Source organism: Gracilinanus agilis, chromosome 4, assembly GCF_016433145.1.
Source record: "Gracilinanus agilis isolate LMUSP501 chromosome 4, AgileGrace, whole genome shotgun sequence".
In the NCBI taxonomy this organism is placed as follows: domain Eukaryota; kingdom Metazoa; phylum Chordata; class Mammalia; order Didelphimorphia; family Didelphidae; genus Gracilinanus; species Gracilinanus agilis.
In genome coordinates this window covers 114,666,865-114,684,224 of record NC_058133.1, presented here as the reverse complement: position 1 = coordinate 114,684,224, position 17,360 = coordinate 114,666,865, and positions in this window count along the sequence as shown.

Here is a 17,360-nt window from a genome sequence, read left to right as displayed (position 1 = left end):
TACTATTTTTCTCTTTAGTGTATTTGGGGGTTTATTTTGGGGTTTTTGTTTTATTTAAGTATTCTCTTTCAACAATTCACAATATAGAAATAAGTTTTACATAGATAATACATGTCTAACCCAGATCAAATTGCTTACCATTTCCAGAAAGTGGGAGGGAAGAGAAAAAGGGAGACAATTTGGATCCTATATCCTCAGAAAACTTATGTGGAAAATTGTTATTACATGTAACTGTTAAATAAAATATCTTTATAAAAGTCCCAAACTTGGTTATGAAGAGTCAAACGTGACTGAAAAATGACTGAACAACAATAGATAATAATTACTCACACCACAATGATATTTTTAATTATTACCTTCTTTGATTTCCACAATGAACCTTTAAAAGCTAGATATAATAGATATTATATTAATTTTATAAGTGAGGAGACAGAGGCTCAGAATTAAATTAATTATCTTGCTTATGGTCACAAATTAAATATCTTACTTATGCTCACAAAGCCAGTAAAGTGGGAAAGGCAGAATATGATTTGAGGTTTTCCTAAATCCAAGTATAGCACTCTATCCACTAATGGCTGAGAACATATACCCATTTTGTAGAAGAGAAAACTGAGACTCAGAAAAATTAAGTTTCTTGTCCATGGAAACAGAGTTGTTAATTCCATAGGTGGAATCAAAGATCCCTTAATTCCAGGTTTAGTCCTCTTTCTACTATGGCATGTTGTTATGTTAATTTTTGTCTGTTAATTTTTTGTTAATTAATGTCTGTTAATTTTCAGCCTCTCACATCTAGGGTACTTCTTTGTCCAAATACTAATCTTTAATTGCAAGCCAACCACACTTACATGAACATTGTTCATCCCAGCCAAACAGGGTAGTATACTTAGAATACAATTTGTGGAATTATTTTTCACTGTCTCCCACCTCCACCCAGTCAACTCCTTCTTGCCCAGAAATATCTCCCTATATTCCATGGTGACTGAAATTACACCACTAGATAGTCATACCTTTAGGTTAAGGCATTGGGTCTACAGGAGTCTTCTGTTAAACTAATGATCAAATATTTACTAAAAGGACATGTAATTTTTTGGAGGCAAAGGTGAGTAAAATATTAAATCGTTATTATCATGGGTTTGTTCATATGAGCAGATTGATTCCCCATTGGATACCAATACATTGGAGGATGCTGAATGAATATGACAGACAATGGATGTTTTTCAGGGAAAGGATTGGTTCATGGTATAGGACGATGCTCAGGAAGATAGACTGATATCTATCTGGGGTATCACAACTGGGGAAGGGTTCTAGGAAGCTTGAGAGAACCCCTGGGTAGCTTGAAGATGCTAGTATTAAGAGCTGGTTGTGGGACACTGAAAAGAGAAATCAGAAGGTGTCTAAAGACCAAATTTAAGTAAGTCAAGATTTTGCTCTGAGCTAATCTGTTTCTATTAAGTACTAAAGTGGAAGCAACCTTTAAAATCTTCTAATCTAAAGCTGGGCTTTTTTGCATATAGGCAACTGAGGTCCAGAGGGGTTAAATAATTTCTCTGAGGTTACATAGAGAGTAATTGGCAACTCTGGGATTTAAACCCAATTCTTTTTAACTATACCTTACAGATTTAAAGCCATGTTTGTGTATTATAAGTCCAATTCTCTCTTCATTATACCACAAAGCCTTCCATAGGTTTTGACTGTATGTGGATGGAAAGAAAGCTCTGCCCCTGATAAAGTGCTTTGCAATCTCTAACATACTATATAAATGCTTTTTCTATTAGCTGTTATTTGCAGGATTGCTGTAAGACTGGAATGAGATGATGCCTATGGAGGTACTTTCCAAACTATTAAGCATTCTATGAAGGAAAGTGTATAAATACTATTCTTTTTATTCTTGTTTGGAATAACTGCCTATAAGCTTCAGGCACAGACTGTTTCCCCCTTTCAGGGGCAGGAATGGAGGCTATTCCCTAGAGGATGCTCAGGTTCTTGGAATGTACTTTCTTCAGGTGGGAGGCAATAAGTGTTGCTGGGGAGAGAGTGGGTGCTATCCTGGTGTGCAGTTCAGATACACTCAATTTCAAATCTGGCAAATGAAAACAAGAGTGAGAAGGGGCCCTGGATCATAAATCTAGCCCTAGCTTGGGTGACTTTCCATTACAACAGATGAGTAATAGCATTGGCTGCGAATAAGGTTCCATAGCCCCATAACTTTCAAAGAGGTTGAGTTTATAATGATGGGATTCCTTTCAAGTTCCCTTTCCTATGTGAAACCCTGAACAGGAAGCCTATCATGGTTAAAAGTAGAGCAGACTGGGAATCAAGAGACATTCATTTAAGTCTAGCTTCTTCCACATTCTAGTATGTGACCCTGAGTAAGTCCTCCCTGAATCTGAGTTTCCTCCTTTGGAAAATGATAGGATGAGACTAAATGATCTCTAAAGTCTTTCATGGCTCTCATTCCATTTTACCTCCACTCTCTCTGGCCAGCTGAGAGATTTCTTGACTCTGTAAATACATGTTATCTGATGGTATTGATTGAACCTGAGATAAACACCCCTCTCTTCTGGGTTCTTGCTGATGTTGGAATGACCCATTTCATTCTGAAAGTCTCTAGAAAATCCCAGGAGGAGTAGAAAAATCAGGGGAAATAAATTCATCCACCTATGGGTCATCATAATCTACCCACAGGCCATCAATGCAAGGAGGGAGAAAGGACCATTGAGCTGCTGAAGGAGGAAGGCAGCAGCTGATTCAAATGGCAACAATGAGAGATCATTAAGATTTTAAAGGAAGAGAGCCAGACTTCACACTCAATGTTATCTAATTATTTTGCTCTATAGATAAAATCCATTTAGGGAGAAAAATAGGTTTTGTATTGGCTAGGAAGTAGGGCAAAGTGACAAGGTTTTATAAAGACAGGAATGTGGACTAGATAGCCGGGGAATGATGACCTATGTTCTGTGCTTACCTCTTACCCTTTTTCAAACTTATTTGTGTGGCACGTCAAAGAAGAGTTTAGGAATTTCTAATCTTCAAGCACGTGGACACTTTCCTGGTGGAAAAGGTGGATGAGAACAGTTTTGTTGCAATAACCATGAAGGGGTCTATAGCTGGCACAGTGGGATGCCTTGAGCTTGGTCAACCATAGAAGACATCAAGGTCATCAACTGTATCCCAGGCCAAGACTTTTGCCTTGCCATTGGGCTTTGGTGCCTCTGGAAGAGAGAATAAGACCAATGACTTCATGCAGCTCTGTCTCACTTACATTCAATTCATGTGCAAGTCATTGGTCCTCTTTGAAATGAAGAATGAACAATCATTTTAAATTAGATAGTTGAATGGGACAAAAGCTTAGGATTTTAGATCCAGATAAAAGAAAATATAATCTTCGCCTGGGGAGAGGCCATTCAGTATGACTTTCCTTAGCTAGGTCTAGCAGTTCGCATCTTTGTATATGACTATATAGCTCTCAGATTACCTTTAGCAGGGGCAACATCATCCTCCTGGTTCACAGTATCAAGTCATTCGCCACATTTTGTCAATTTTATATTCAATATATATTCCTATATATATATATAATTTAATATATATTGCATATATATACATTCAATATATACATTTTGTATATGCATATATACAATATATATTTCAGAATATACTCTTACATCCATTTCCTTCATTCCAGTCAGATGAACATTATCCTAGCTCAAATCCTCATTAATTCTTGCTTCCGTTATAGCCACAGCTTGCTTTCTTTGCTTCAAGTTTCTCCCTTTTCTAATTCATCCTTGATACGACTGCCTAAATGATATTATTACAGTACAATTCTGACCCTCTCATGCTACTGCATGACTGACCTTGTTTCCTACCCTTTACACATGGCTTTCCCTTCTCACCTTTAGTCCTTGGAGCAAGACGGTTCCCCATGCATGGAATTCACTCCCTTTTCACATCCACCTCTTAGAATACCTCATTTTCTTTCAAAACAGCCAAATGCTACCTCCTACATGAGATTTTTCCTAACTCTCCTAACTGTTAGCAACTTGCCCCAGTTATTCTGTATATCCTTATATAGATCTATTTTGCGATATATTGTTCAAAGTCTCCCCCCTATAAAACACAAGTTCCTTGAGGACTGGGATTGCTTAGTAGTTCTTATTCCCAGTACCTAGCCCAGCACCTGGCACATAGTGCTTAATAAATTGATGCTGACTGATTAAACAGGGAAAGGCCTCCTAGTCATCATGTCCTAGAAGAATTGAACTGAGATGGCCAGCAAATTGCCCAGAAGACATGAAGTCAGTAATGTGAGAGCCAGTAGCATTGACCAGCAGAGACCAATGAAATGTTGCACCCTGAATATAACGCACTAGCATGTGTGATCCATGCCTTGCGTATGTTTTATTAGACTATCCACTCCTTGAGAGCATGGGTTATCTTTGTTTTTTTATTTGTAGCCCCCAAGTCTTAGCAGAGTTTTTGGTACACAGTAAGCAATTATTAAATACTTTTGTTATTTATTTTTTTTCACTTCTCTATGGATCTGGGGAACTGAGCCTGACTAGCTTATATCAGAGGGTAACAATACTGCTATAATTCACAAAATTAAGAAAAATCCAGCTGGTATTTGTACTGTGGCTACAAAGTTGACTTAATTATATAAGAATTTGATTTGGGAAAGAGCTAAGTGACTCAGTGATTAGAGAGACAGCCCCAAAGATGGGAGGTCCTGGGTTCAAATCTGGTCCCAGACAAGTCCTAGCTGTGTGACCCTGGAAAAGTCACTTGTATCCCCAATTGCCTGGCCCTTATCACTCTTCTATCTTAGAACCAATAAATAGTATTGATTTTAAGATGGAAGGTAAGGGTTTAAAAAAAGAGTTTGATTTCATTACCCATACAGGAAAAACTATGTGTATGAAAAAATGAATAATGTTCAGATTATGATATATAATTAGATAAAGAATGAATTTGACAGTGAATATAGAATTTATGAAATGTGACAAAGGTCTTGATATGTGGAAGAACAAGGAGCAAAGGATGATTTTGAGGTTGTGAACTGGAATGATGATGGAGACCTTGATAAAGGTAATGTAACAATCCATAGAATTTATCCATAGACACATATTTCTCAAAGAGACATTGCAAACGCATATTGATCTTGGATCAGAATTGACTAGGGACAAAGAGAACAAGCTGAATTGTTTTTGGGACATTATACAATTCTATGAATGACTTCAAGCCTCATTCTTGTAAAGGGTAAAATTAATATACAATAACTCCAAATATTATATTTTAATAAAGGTCCTTTTTTAACCTCAATATTCTTCTGGGTATTTTGTAAAGTTCATTGTGAAAGACTTCAAGAGCCAGTCAGAGGATTTTATATTTGATCCTGGAAGTTGGGTAAGGGATGGAGCAGTTAATTTGGGAAGACATGAATTTGAATCTTGTCTCAGATATTTATTAGCTATGTGATTTGGGGCAACTCACTTTTATGAGACTTAGTTTCTCCATCTATAAAATGGGGATAATGATAGCACCTATTTCACAGGGTTGCTATAAAGATAAAATGAAATAACATATAAAGCAGTTGGCAAACAAAGTGCTACTAAATAAATATAAATATTAGCTTCATAATAATCATCTTAATAATTACTATATTCATCATTATCTTTATTTCTTGAGGCCTTTTCTGATAGAGCCCTTGTTTCCTCAATACTAGACTGAATACCATCAGCCACGGAATGGCTCAAATGACAAAGTACTAAGGAACACAGACAGCATCATGGGTTTGGAGAAACTCATTTATGCCTAGCAAGTCATCAGTGCCTTTTCTTCTCTTCTGCCTTTCTCCTTCTTGGCCTCTCCATCTTCCCCCTTTTTCTGGCTCACATTTTCTTATCATTACATTCCTGCACACTTCTCTCATCTACAGCTCATTTCTTTTGATTCGAATCATTAACTTTACCCCATTTCATTCTCCGCATCAGATATCAGATGACTTCTTTTCCTCTTAAGACAAAGCTTTCCATCAGCTCCACTGCAATTTTCTTATCCGAGGTCCCTTTTTTAGTGTAGACCCATGACTTCATTCTTATAAGGAACTCCCAGTGGGGGAAATTCCCTTTACCAATGCAAATCAGCAACTGCAAGTTACTGATTTGAGAAAGCTGCTGGAGATGATGATAACTTAAATGATTCATCCAGTTAATATATTTGAGGTGGGGGGAATTGAAGCCAGGTGTACTTGACTGAGACTGTCTCCAACTTCTGTGCCATCATATTGCCTCTCTATGCCCTTTGTGAAATTGATTATTGGTTGCTTATTAATTATTAAGAGTTTTTATTTAATCACTGAAATAAATATCTATGGATCAGATTTAGATTTAATTTGTATTACAGGTCTCAGCAATAGAGTTTGTAAGAATTTAAGTATTCTAATTTTAAGGGCTTCAAGTTGCTCCTGTCTTATGAAGGATATAAAGATGATGACTGGTAGATAAATCAAGCTGGTCAGGAGATGTTTTGCCTAGTACCAGATGTCTCTGGTATTGAGTGGTGTCTGGCTTGAAACTTTCCAGGAAATATTCAACTCTGAGTTTTCCCTGTTGCTATGGATTCTGGAGACCCCCCTCTTGCAAATCAAAATGATTAAACAAAATATGTAGTCCACCCTTTGCCTTTCTTAGAGATCAATCACAGTCTTAGATTAATTCATGTCACTGCTTTATTTCTGGTCCCCTATGTAACCTGCTTCTTTTTCAATTGTATACAAAGCTTCTCTGACTGTCAGAGGTGCTTCCAGTCTCTCAGGGATCATTGATGTCTATTATATCAGCTAGCCATAATAAATAGATTTTGCTTAGAACCTTGTGCCTCAGATTCTCTTTACCTCAGGTTAAAAAAAATTTTTTTTATCATGACACCTTAATGTTGTAAATATTTTGATATATTTTGAGGAAAAGACAGACCCCAAACCAGACCTCTACAAATGAATAAACTGCTCATAATGGTAAATGGTTGTCACAGTGGCTAGAAGACCTGGAGACAAAAAGACCAGAGTGTGAATCCTCTCTTGGACACTTACCAGCTATGTGACCCTGGACTACTCACTTAATCTCTCTTAGTGTCAGTTTCCTCATTTGTAAATTGAGGTTATAATAACACATCTCACAGATCTATTGCCAAGATCAAATGAGATAACATAAAATACTTTACAAACTTGAAGTTGTATATCAATGTTCTCTATTATTTATGACTATAAAAAAGCTTGTAATATATTTAGAACTAGAAAAAACATTTGTGTTTGACTCCACTATTTTACAAATGGCTTGCCCAAATTCAAACAGGTAAGCAAGTGAGTAAGGATTTGAAACTAGACCCTCTGATGATAAATCCAGGACTATTTTTGCTATTCCATGATCCTTGCATTAGATTCAGTCAGAAGACTTGGATTCACTCCAGGCACTATTACTGACTTGTCTTTGAGATCATGAGGAAATTATTTGACTTCTTAGTGCCTTAGTTTCTTCAACTATAAAATGAAGATATCCTAGCTACCTCATAGAATTTATGAGGATAAAATAGGATAGAATGTGAATGTCTTTAATGCATTGCTGGTGGAGTTGTGAATTGATCCAATCATTCTGGATGGCAGTTTGGAACTACGCCCAAAGGACGCTAAAAGACTGCCTGTCCTTTGATCCAGCAATACCATTGCTGGGTTTATACCCCACAGAATAATAGGGGAAAAGACTTGTACAAAAATATTTATAGCTGCACTCTTTGTGGTGGCAAAAAATTGGAAAAGGAGGGTATGCCCTTCGATTGGGAAATGGCTGAACAAATTGTGATATCTGTTGGTGATGGAATACTATTGTGCTCAAAGGAATAAAGAACTGGAGGAATTCCATGTGAACTGGAAAGACCTCCAGGAACTGATGCAGAGTGAAAGGAGCAGAACCAGGAGAACCTTATACACAGAGACAGATACACTGTGGTACAATAGAATGTAATGGACTTCTCTACTAGCGGCAATGCAATGGTCCAGGACAATTCTGAGGAACTTATGAGAAAGAATATTATCCACATTCAGAGGAAAAACTGTGGGAGTAGAAACATAGAAGAACAACATCTTCATGATCACATGGGTTGAAGGGGAAATGACTGGGGATGTAGACTCTAAACAATCACTCTAGTGCAAATATTAATAATATGGAAATAGGTCTTGATCAATGACACATGTAAAACCCAGTGGAATTGTGTGTGGGCTATGGGAGGGGTTTGGGGAAAGGGAAGGGAAAGAACGTGAATCTTGTAACCATGGGAAAATGTACTAAACTAATTAATTAAATAAAATTAAAAATAAAAAGAATGCGAATGCCTGTGAAAAGCATATTATGAAATATGTCCAGTATGGTATTCTGTATACAATAGGTGCTTAATAAATATCTTTGGAATAAATGAACCTGAGAGCTCAAAGGAAAGAATGTGCCTCCCTCTCCCCAGGTGCTTCATTCAAGCCTCTAGAACAGTGGTTCCCAAACTTTTTTGGCCTACCATCCCCTTTCCAGAAAAAATATTACTTAGTGCCCCTGGAAATTAATTTTAAAAAAATTTAATAGCAATTAATAGGAAAGATAAATGCACCTATGGCCATCACTGTCCTCCTGGATCGCTGCAGCACCCATCAGGGGGCAGTGGCACCCACTTTGGGAATCACTGCTCTAGAAGAGAGATTCACACTATAGGATCCAGTTTATAGTGTGGGGTATATTTTAATTTACAAGTGTGAATTATAGCAATAAAAATAACACTGAGTGAGCATCCTGGAGGAATGAGTTGTGTGTGTACATCTGTCAGGAAATGGTGGGTTTGAGGCATCTATGAGACTGATACAATGGCAAAATTTTGGGTGAGGGCCAGGAAAAGTTGACTTCTACTTGAACATCCCTCATAAAGGGACAGAGAGAATTCAAAGGTTGAGGAAGAGAGATGAAAAAGGAAAAAAATGTTGTAGGAAGAAAATACTGAATGGCAGAAAGAGTACTTGAAATCATAAGGCTTGTATTTGTGTCTCAGCTCTGATGTTTACTTGCTGTGACCTGGGGTAAGTCACTTCACTTTTTTGGCCATCAATGTCAATGTCTTTAAAGACAGGTTTTGTGCACCATTCCTCTTCTTTTTGAAGTCTAATATTATTCAATTGTGAGAGAGAGAAAAGGGGGAGAGAGAAAGAGACAGAGACACAAAAATAAAGACAGAGGCAGAGAGAGAGAGAGAGAGAGAGAGAGAGAGAGAGAGAGAGAGAGAGAGAGAGAAAGACAGAGGAAAACAAAGACAAAGAGAGAGGAAGAAGAGATCATTTAGTTTCTATTTTAATCATCGTCTAGAGTCTTATGCTTGAGAAAGTCTCAATTTCTCTCCTCTGCATCTTTAGTTTCCATACATTCTTCTTCCATAGTGTGATCTATCTTTCATTTCAGCCCTGTGGAAGCCCGAACTCCTTTGGGAGAAGGGAAGTTCATTTGTCTGAAATCCACCCTAATTCTGAGGTGGCAGAACTTTTTCTTCTGGAGCTACAACTAGAAAGTCTTTCATCTGGGTGACGGAGAGTGTCATCTGGAGAAAAGAGAGAGCACACTGGCACTGTGCTGGGAAAGGGGGCAGTCCATCCTTGAGACAAATCTGCCTGGGCGTCCAAGGACATTTCTTTGGAGAAAAGTTGGGTCCCTGGGAAAACGGCACTATGGCGAGAGAGCCCTAGAAGTGGGGCTGGATGACCGAGAAGGATCGTGCTACCAGGCACAGGGTGCTTTAGGCTCTCAAAATGGTAGGCCTTGAGGAAGTATACTGGCTGTATGTCAGGACCTTGGGGGAAGGACCTGGAGTTACACCCTAGTTACTCCTCTGCCTTTTCCATTCCCTGTTTTCACTATGTACCCCACAATAAATTGATCAGTTCTCTGTTTTCAAGTATAATGAGGGGAAGGAATGAGGAGAGACCTGCAGGGAAAAAAATGTATAATTATGGACCATAATTTCTTTATCTTTAAGAAGATCATATTGAAGAAATATTACTCATACTGAAGGCCCTGCCCAAGGCAGATGCATCATTTATATAGAAGTAGGATACTTGCGAGGACAATATTTATGATGAAATTAATTTGCCAACCAATGTCTAGCAGGCAATAAATATCTTACTGAGGTCTGAAAATAACTTTTATTATGGTCTTTGTGTGTTGGCCTGGCACAATGACTGTTGTAAGGGAAGGAGCCTGGATGGGCCATAATCTGGGCTGAGAAGAGTCCTTTATGATTTCTTTTGAAGATCCAAAGAAGTTGGCCTTCAAGGACCCTGCCAGCCAAATTCTAGAACCTAGAAGCCCATGGATCCTAAGAGGTCCCTCAAGAGGCAGCAGTTCAGTACAGATTAGATCTTTTCAAGACTTATTTCTTGGGACTCAAGCCTCCAAACTGCCTAATCCAGCAGTCAATGTAGATGATCTATTTTGTAGGTAAGGCAGCCAGTGTAAATCATCTGTATTGTCTTAAAATATACAATATCCATAATATAACATTATATCTATGTATGATACACACATATACCTTTAACTATATATATATAATATGTAATATATAATATTATATCATATAGACAAATGTATATATAATAACAATAATGTACATAGAAGAGTAGAGTTTTGCCTCTGGTAGTGGAAGACTCGCCTTTGAAGTCTACTCCTATTCTATAATTCTTGTCTGGCCTTGGGTAAGTGTAAGAATTAAAATGAATATATAATAACTTTTAAAATAATTATGTTTTTATAAGATTTGTCTGGCCTTGGGTAAGTGTAAGAATTAAAATGAATATATAATAACTTTTAAAATAATTATGTTTTTATAAGATTTGTTAATAATCAGTAGAAAATAAAGCCACTTGCCATGCTAGCTTAGGCTATTCAAACAGCCCATTCCACCATGCCTCAATAGGAAGGAAAGAGCCCTGGGAACACCAGCTCCTCAATTTTATCCCCCGTCTATGTCAGCGCAGAATGACAGGAAGCCAGTGGGCTCTTGGGAAATGTAGTTCAAAGACCCCAACATTTCCGATAACACATAAGTTAAACCCAAACTCTTTGAGTTTTATTTTCCTGATCTATAAAATGAAGAAGTTAGACCAGATGGTCTTCCAGATCTAACTTCCAGATGTAAATCTTATACTCTCTAGGAATCAGATTATCTGGAGTCATTCCCCAGGTACTCTTCTTTAGCTATGAGCACTGGAGATAAGCTCAATAATGCCAAGAAATGGTACTAGACCAAATATTATGGAGAGGCATTTAGGTGGTGCTATGGATGTGGAGCCAGGAAGACTAGAATTCAAATCTGGCCTCAGAAATTACTTTAACTATTTGATCCTGGTCAAGTCACTTCAAGTCTGCCTCCATTTTTTTTTTAATCTGTAAAGTAGGGATAATGATAGCACCCACCTTTAAGAGTTGTTGTAAGGATAAAATGAAATTAATAATTGTGAAGTGCTTTGCAAACCTTAGATTTTTTCCCAGTTATTTTTTTCAGTCATGTATGACTTCATGAATTCATTTGGAGTTTTCTTGGTAAAGGTACTGGAGTGGTTTGCCATTTCCTTTCTAGTTTCTTTTATAGGTTGAGGAAAATGAGACAAACAGGGTTAAGTGAATTGCTCAGTGTCACACAACTAGTAGTTAGTTATCTGAGGCTAGATTTGAACTCAGATTTTCCTGATTCCAGGCCTAGCACTCTAGCCACTGTACCACCTAGTCGTCCCATTATTTTAATGCTAGCTACTATTGTTATCTCAGAACTATCATTATTGCTTGTGGGTGATGATATATGCTCAGTGTGGGTATGATGGCAACCAAGCCACACACCATGACTGAGACAGCTTAACCTCTTGTGACTGAATTCTCTTTGCTCCTTCTCTTCCTTCAGGGTTGCTTGATTCTGGGAATCCAAATGCTCATAAGCCAAATGGCCAAGGACCTCATATTTAAACTGCACATCATGGGATACCCTGTATTATCAACTCTGGGAAGGCAATATTTGACAACCAGATCCCAGCTACAAAGACTCAAGACTTTTCTTCCGTCCATCAACACTCTCTAGGCCTTTCCATTTTCCACTCGCTCCCTTTCCTAGTGTTACAGGCTATTATTTAGTTGAATGAGCATGTCCGTTAGACCGAGCAGGATCAGCACGCCTTGCTAAGCAGGCTCAAAATCCTTACACAAGTTCCTTTAAGACAACCACTAGCATAGCCTCCTTCCTAAATGACTCTCAATTAACCCTAAATGACTCTCAGTCAGTAAAACTCAAATCATTTAATCAAATGATTTAAGTCAGAGACTCTGACTTCAAATCTTAATATTGTCACTATCTGTGTGACTTTGGACAAGTCCCTTAACTATCCTGGGCCTCATATCCTCACCTATAAAATTTAGGGTTGACCTAGACCTCTAAGGTCTCTTTTGGCTTTAAATCTGTGATCTGAATATTTAGAACAAAAATTCTCATCTCTTGATAGGGCTTTTGATACTATATCTCTTGATACTATAGGGCTAAACAAAAATCTCTTTGAATTTGGTCAATTTTGGTCTCTCTCTCGCTTCCTTCCTCCCTTGCTTCCTTCTTTCCTTCCTTCCTTCNGCTAAAATGTTCTATTTTTCTTTTAAAAGTGAGGATACACATAGGCCCATCCTATTCCTGGACAAGTTTTCAAGATGAAAGTGACTTTAGGAAACATCCAGTTCAACCTCATCCAGAGACATTGGTCCTCTGAAAATGAAGGACATTCCATCTATGGTGGTGGACAGACAGCCTTTTTGTCATGAGTCTCTTGGAGTTGTCTTGGATCCTTGCATTGCCGATAATGGTTAAGTCATTTACAATTATCACCGTACATTATTGCTGTTGATATATACTGTATTATTGCGTACCATACTGGGGTGCCTGAATGCATATTGAAGCATGCCATTCTTCACTCTATTCCTTCATGAATTTTTCTCTAATATAAGCAATACGTATCTTCTTTTACAGCATGATGATCATATATATATATATATATATTGCACGATGGCACATGTACAAACTATATCCTATCACCTGCCATCCCCAGGAGGGGAAAGGGAGGAAGAGAAGGAGAGAACACAGATCTCGAGATGTCAGAAAACAATTATTAAAGTGATATTGACATATAATCTGAAAAAATAGAAAATATAAGCAATGTTTAGGAAATAAAATGAAGAACAAACAAGTCTAATCTTAGCATTTTATGGCTTGATAATAGCTAGCATTTATATAATGTTTTTCATGTTATTCCTTTTGATGCTCACAATGACCCTTTTGAGGTGGGTGCTATTATTATCCCCATTTTATAAATGAGGACCCTGAGGCAAAGAGCCATAAATGCCTTGGATTTGAGCTCAAATCTTCCTGACATGAGACCCTGTGCACCACTCAGCTTTCTCACTAATCTAGACGACCTGGTGGATCCAATCAGAGGCAAAGGGTCAGATTAGGTGACTTCCTATGGCATGGCTCCTCTCCAACTGTAAGCTTCCAGAGCCGTCCCTCACATACATCACAGACACCTGGCACCTCTGGACTTGGCAATATGGGCTTTTTAAGGGCCTTGTTCGGCTTTTGTTGACTTAGAAAATATTTACAGTCTGAGCAAACACTTGGGCTCCCCACAACTTCCATTGTCATAAAGTGAATATGAGGCTTTCACCATCTCACTCTAGTGCCTGATTTACAGGATCCGCCAGCCGGGCCTGGCTGATATATTCCAGTGGGAGACAGAGAGTGGGAAAAAGGTAGCATGCACATCACGCTTTACATTTCTAGCAGCAGAGGCCCAGATTTTTATCAGCTGTAGTTCGTTTGTAAATTATTAACCTTCCAAGAGCCAATATTTGCTCAGGGCTTTCTTCCTCCCCTTCCCTTATCTCCATCACTTAGGGGGAGGGGGATTAAGAAATGAAGTGAGGGAAGAAGACAAATGTCATCTTTCTAGCTTATGCAGTACAGGAAAGAAAAATATATGCATTTCTCTCCCAAAGCTGGAAGACTTGACATGGCTTCATTGGAAGTCCTGCCTAACCCAGTAACCTGATCTAAGGAATCAAGGGCTACCATGATATTTATATGAGAAAACAACACCTCTGGTCACTGGATGAGTCAAGATGGGCTGAATTTCTTTAAATATTCCTTTTTGAGCAAATCTTTTTAGACAAACCTGGCTTAAATGAAGCCCAAGTTCTTTGCAGGGCTAGCCACATTTGAGGATAGAATGAGGTAGGTGGGAGGCTTCTTGGTACAATGAAAACAAAGCACAGATTTGCAATCAGAGTACCTAGATTCAAATCATGGGTCTCTAGATCAATTCTTATGTGACCTTGAGTTATCTTCTCTCTAGATCTTATTTTATTCATAGGTAAAATAAGGGCAATGGAATATATGACCATGAAAGTCTCTTGCAGCTCTAAATCCATGATCCTGTGTAATGCAATGGACAAAGTAGTAAAGGAATTTCTAAAGTAACCCATGATGACCACTGGCAAGGATTCTGGAAGACTTGGTGTCAAACCCTACCCTCATCTTTTAATATGTGTGTGGTATGGGTCGTCAGAAGAGCTAGATGCCATTAGAACTATCTGGTTTTTAGTGCTGAGAGGAAACTTATGAATTCAACTAGTCTATGATTTCTTCTACATTCTCTACTACATTCTCTAGTCTTTGCTTGAAGACTTCCAGTTAGAGGAAATTTGTGACCTTATGAAGCAGTTTATTCTTTCAAAGATTCTCATTTTTTCAATTCTTTTAGAAAGCTCTATTTGGGGGGCAGCTAGGTGGCTCAGTAGATTTAAAGCCAGGTCTAGAGACAGAGTTGTCCCTCAAATGTCCAGTGTTCAAATCTGGTCTCATACACTTCCTAGCTGTGCAACCCTGGGCAAGTCACTTGGCCCCCATTCCCTTGCCCTTGCTGCTCTTCTACCTTGGAACCAATATACAGTACTGATTCTAAAATGGAATGGTAAGGTTGGGTTTTTTTTTTAATATTAAAAAAAGGAAGCTCTATTTGTTAGGAAGTAATTCCTTATCTTGAATTGAAATATGTCATTGTCCAACCTCAGTCCATTGGTTATAATTCTGGCCCTCTGGCATCTAAAACATGATACTCCTCCTCCATTTGAAGATAGCTTCCCACTCTCTTCTTCAAGCCTTCCTTTATTCAAGTTAAATATACTCAGTTCTTCTAGTCTTATTAAGGTTTGGATTCAAATTGACTCTCTATCCATTTTGGTTAACTCTGGCTTAAAAGCACATTTCACTCTGTCAAGGACTTCTCTCATATATGATTCTCAGAGCAAAATGTAATACTCCAGATGTGGTCTGATCAGGGAAGAATATAGAAAGATGAATAGCTCTTTAATCCTGATCACTGTTCTTCCCTGAATGAATCTTAAAATTGAATTAGCATTTTTGGGGGGTCTACCACTTACTTCATCCTACTTGCCCATCTTGAGTTTGAAATCACTAAACTCTCAAGGTTCTTTTTATATTAACTATTGTCTAGTTAAGGCCTCCTGAACCCAATATTTGTGCAATTGGCCTTTTGAATCTGATTACAGAACTACATATTTTTCTTTATTAAATTTCATTTTATTAGGTTTCCATCATGAATCAAATCTGTTGAAGTCTTTTTGAACCCTAGTTTCACCATTCAACACATTAGATATGCATCCCAGATTTGTGTCATCTGAAAATGTGAAGAACAGGCCATTTATGGCTACCTTCAAGTCATTATAAAACTGTTGTACAGAATAGGACCAAACATAGTTTTGGGGGTTGGGGGGTTCTCCCCCAAAGACCTCCCTTCAAGTTGATATAAATGAAATCGCTAATAGATCCAGACATTCAACCAGCTCCAAATATGCCTAAATGCCTTGCTGCTTAATACATAGCTCGATCTTTTAAATTTCAGAGAATCTGACTTTTGAGGAACCTAATAGATTATCTTTGCCTAATTCATAAGTCTGCTCTATATAATGCTTTGATACCTAACAGATTATAAGCTCCAAAGAGCTTGTTGCTTATTAAGGATATCTATTGGTTTACTATAGCTGTTACTAAATCTCTCCTGAATTGAATTAAAATAGTTTGGCCTACAAGAAATGATGAGAAAATATACTTTCTTCTCTTTTCAGAGGCAGGGAATTATGGGTATGGAGCATTACATATATGATCAGAAAAAGTTGTATTGTTTAGTCCCGAAAGTTTTTGTGGCTTCTTCCTCACCATTTTTAAAAGGGAAAGCTTTTTTGGGGAGGAAAAAGAGGAGTCATAGATTTTGAAATGAAGTTGTTATAGATAAAAAAGGAATCCAATTTTTAAAACTGACCTTAAGATTCTCTTTGTAACTCTCACGTATTATTTCTAATTCTTGCTACCCAGAAAAAGTATACTCCCTCTTTCACTTGAGAACGTTTTAAATGATTGAAAATCACTACTATCCTGCCTTTCTCTCCCCCTCACCCCGCCCCAAACCCTCAAGTCTCTTTCAGGCTACATATTTTTCTTCTTGTTTTTTTAAACCTTTTCTGACTATGGTACATGGCCTATACTCTTTACCAACCTGGTCATTCTTAGCTCGATGACCTCTAGTATATTAATGAGCCTTTTAAAATGTGATGTAATCTGGCACCAACCACCTTTCATATTATTTCATGTCTGAGAGAAGCTTAGTGGACATGTGGGGACCTTGAAAGGAATCAATGGGCTGAGTTGAATGATAAGCAGAAACATATAATTTCCTCAAGAAAGAAGGGGTTAGAGCTAGAAAAGACCTTAGTTATCATCTGGTTCTACCTTTTTATTTTATAAACAAAGAAACTGAGGCTCAGAAAAATGAAGTGATTGGATTGAGACCATATAGCTAGATTTTTCAGAATATTGTGAGAGATTCTGGGACAAGTCTCATGGAAATCCAGTTATATTATATGAGTTGTATTCCCTGGATCTATCTGTTACATAACTTTGTCAAAAAAGGAAGAAGTTAGTCAAGGATGACTTGCCCTTGGCAAGTGTGTGCTGCTTTATAGGGGTCATGACTTGCCGAGGTATTCACAAACCATTCCTTTAATCATGGATGTTCAAATTTTGCCAGGAATCAGTCCAGTCCTTTGGCTTCAAGTTGGAAAATCCAACTTCTTTTTTTTGAATATAAGTACAAAGTGTATCTTCCTCCAGGCCTGCCATACATCTGTACTTTTGGATTTTTTTTAGATTGGTGACAGAAGTTCAGCAATTCCATCCAC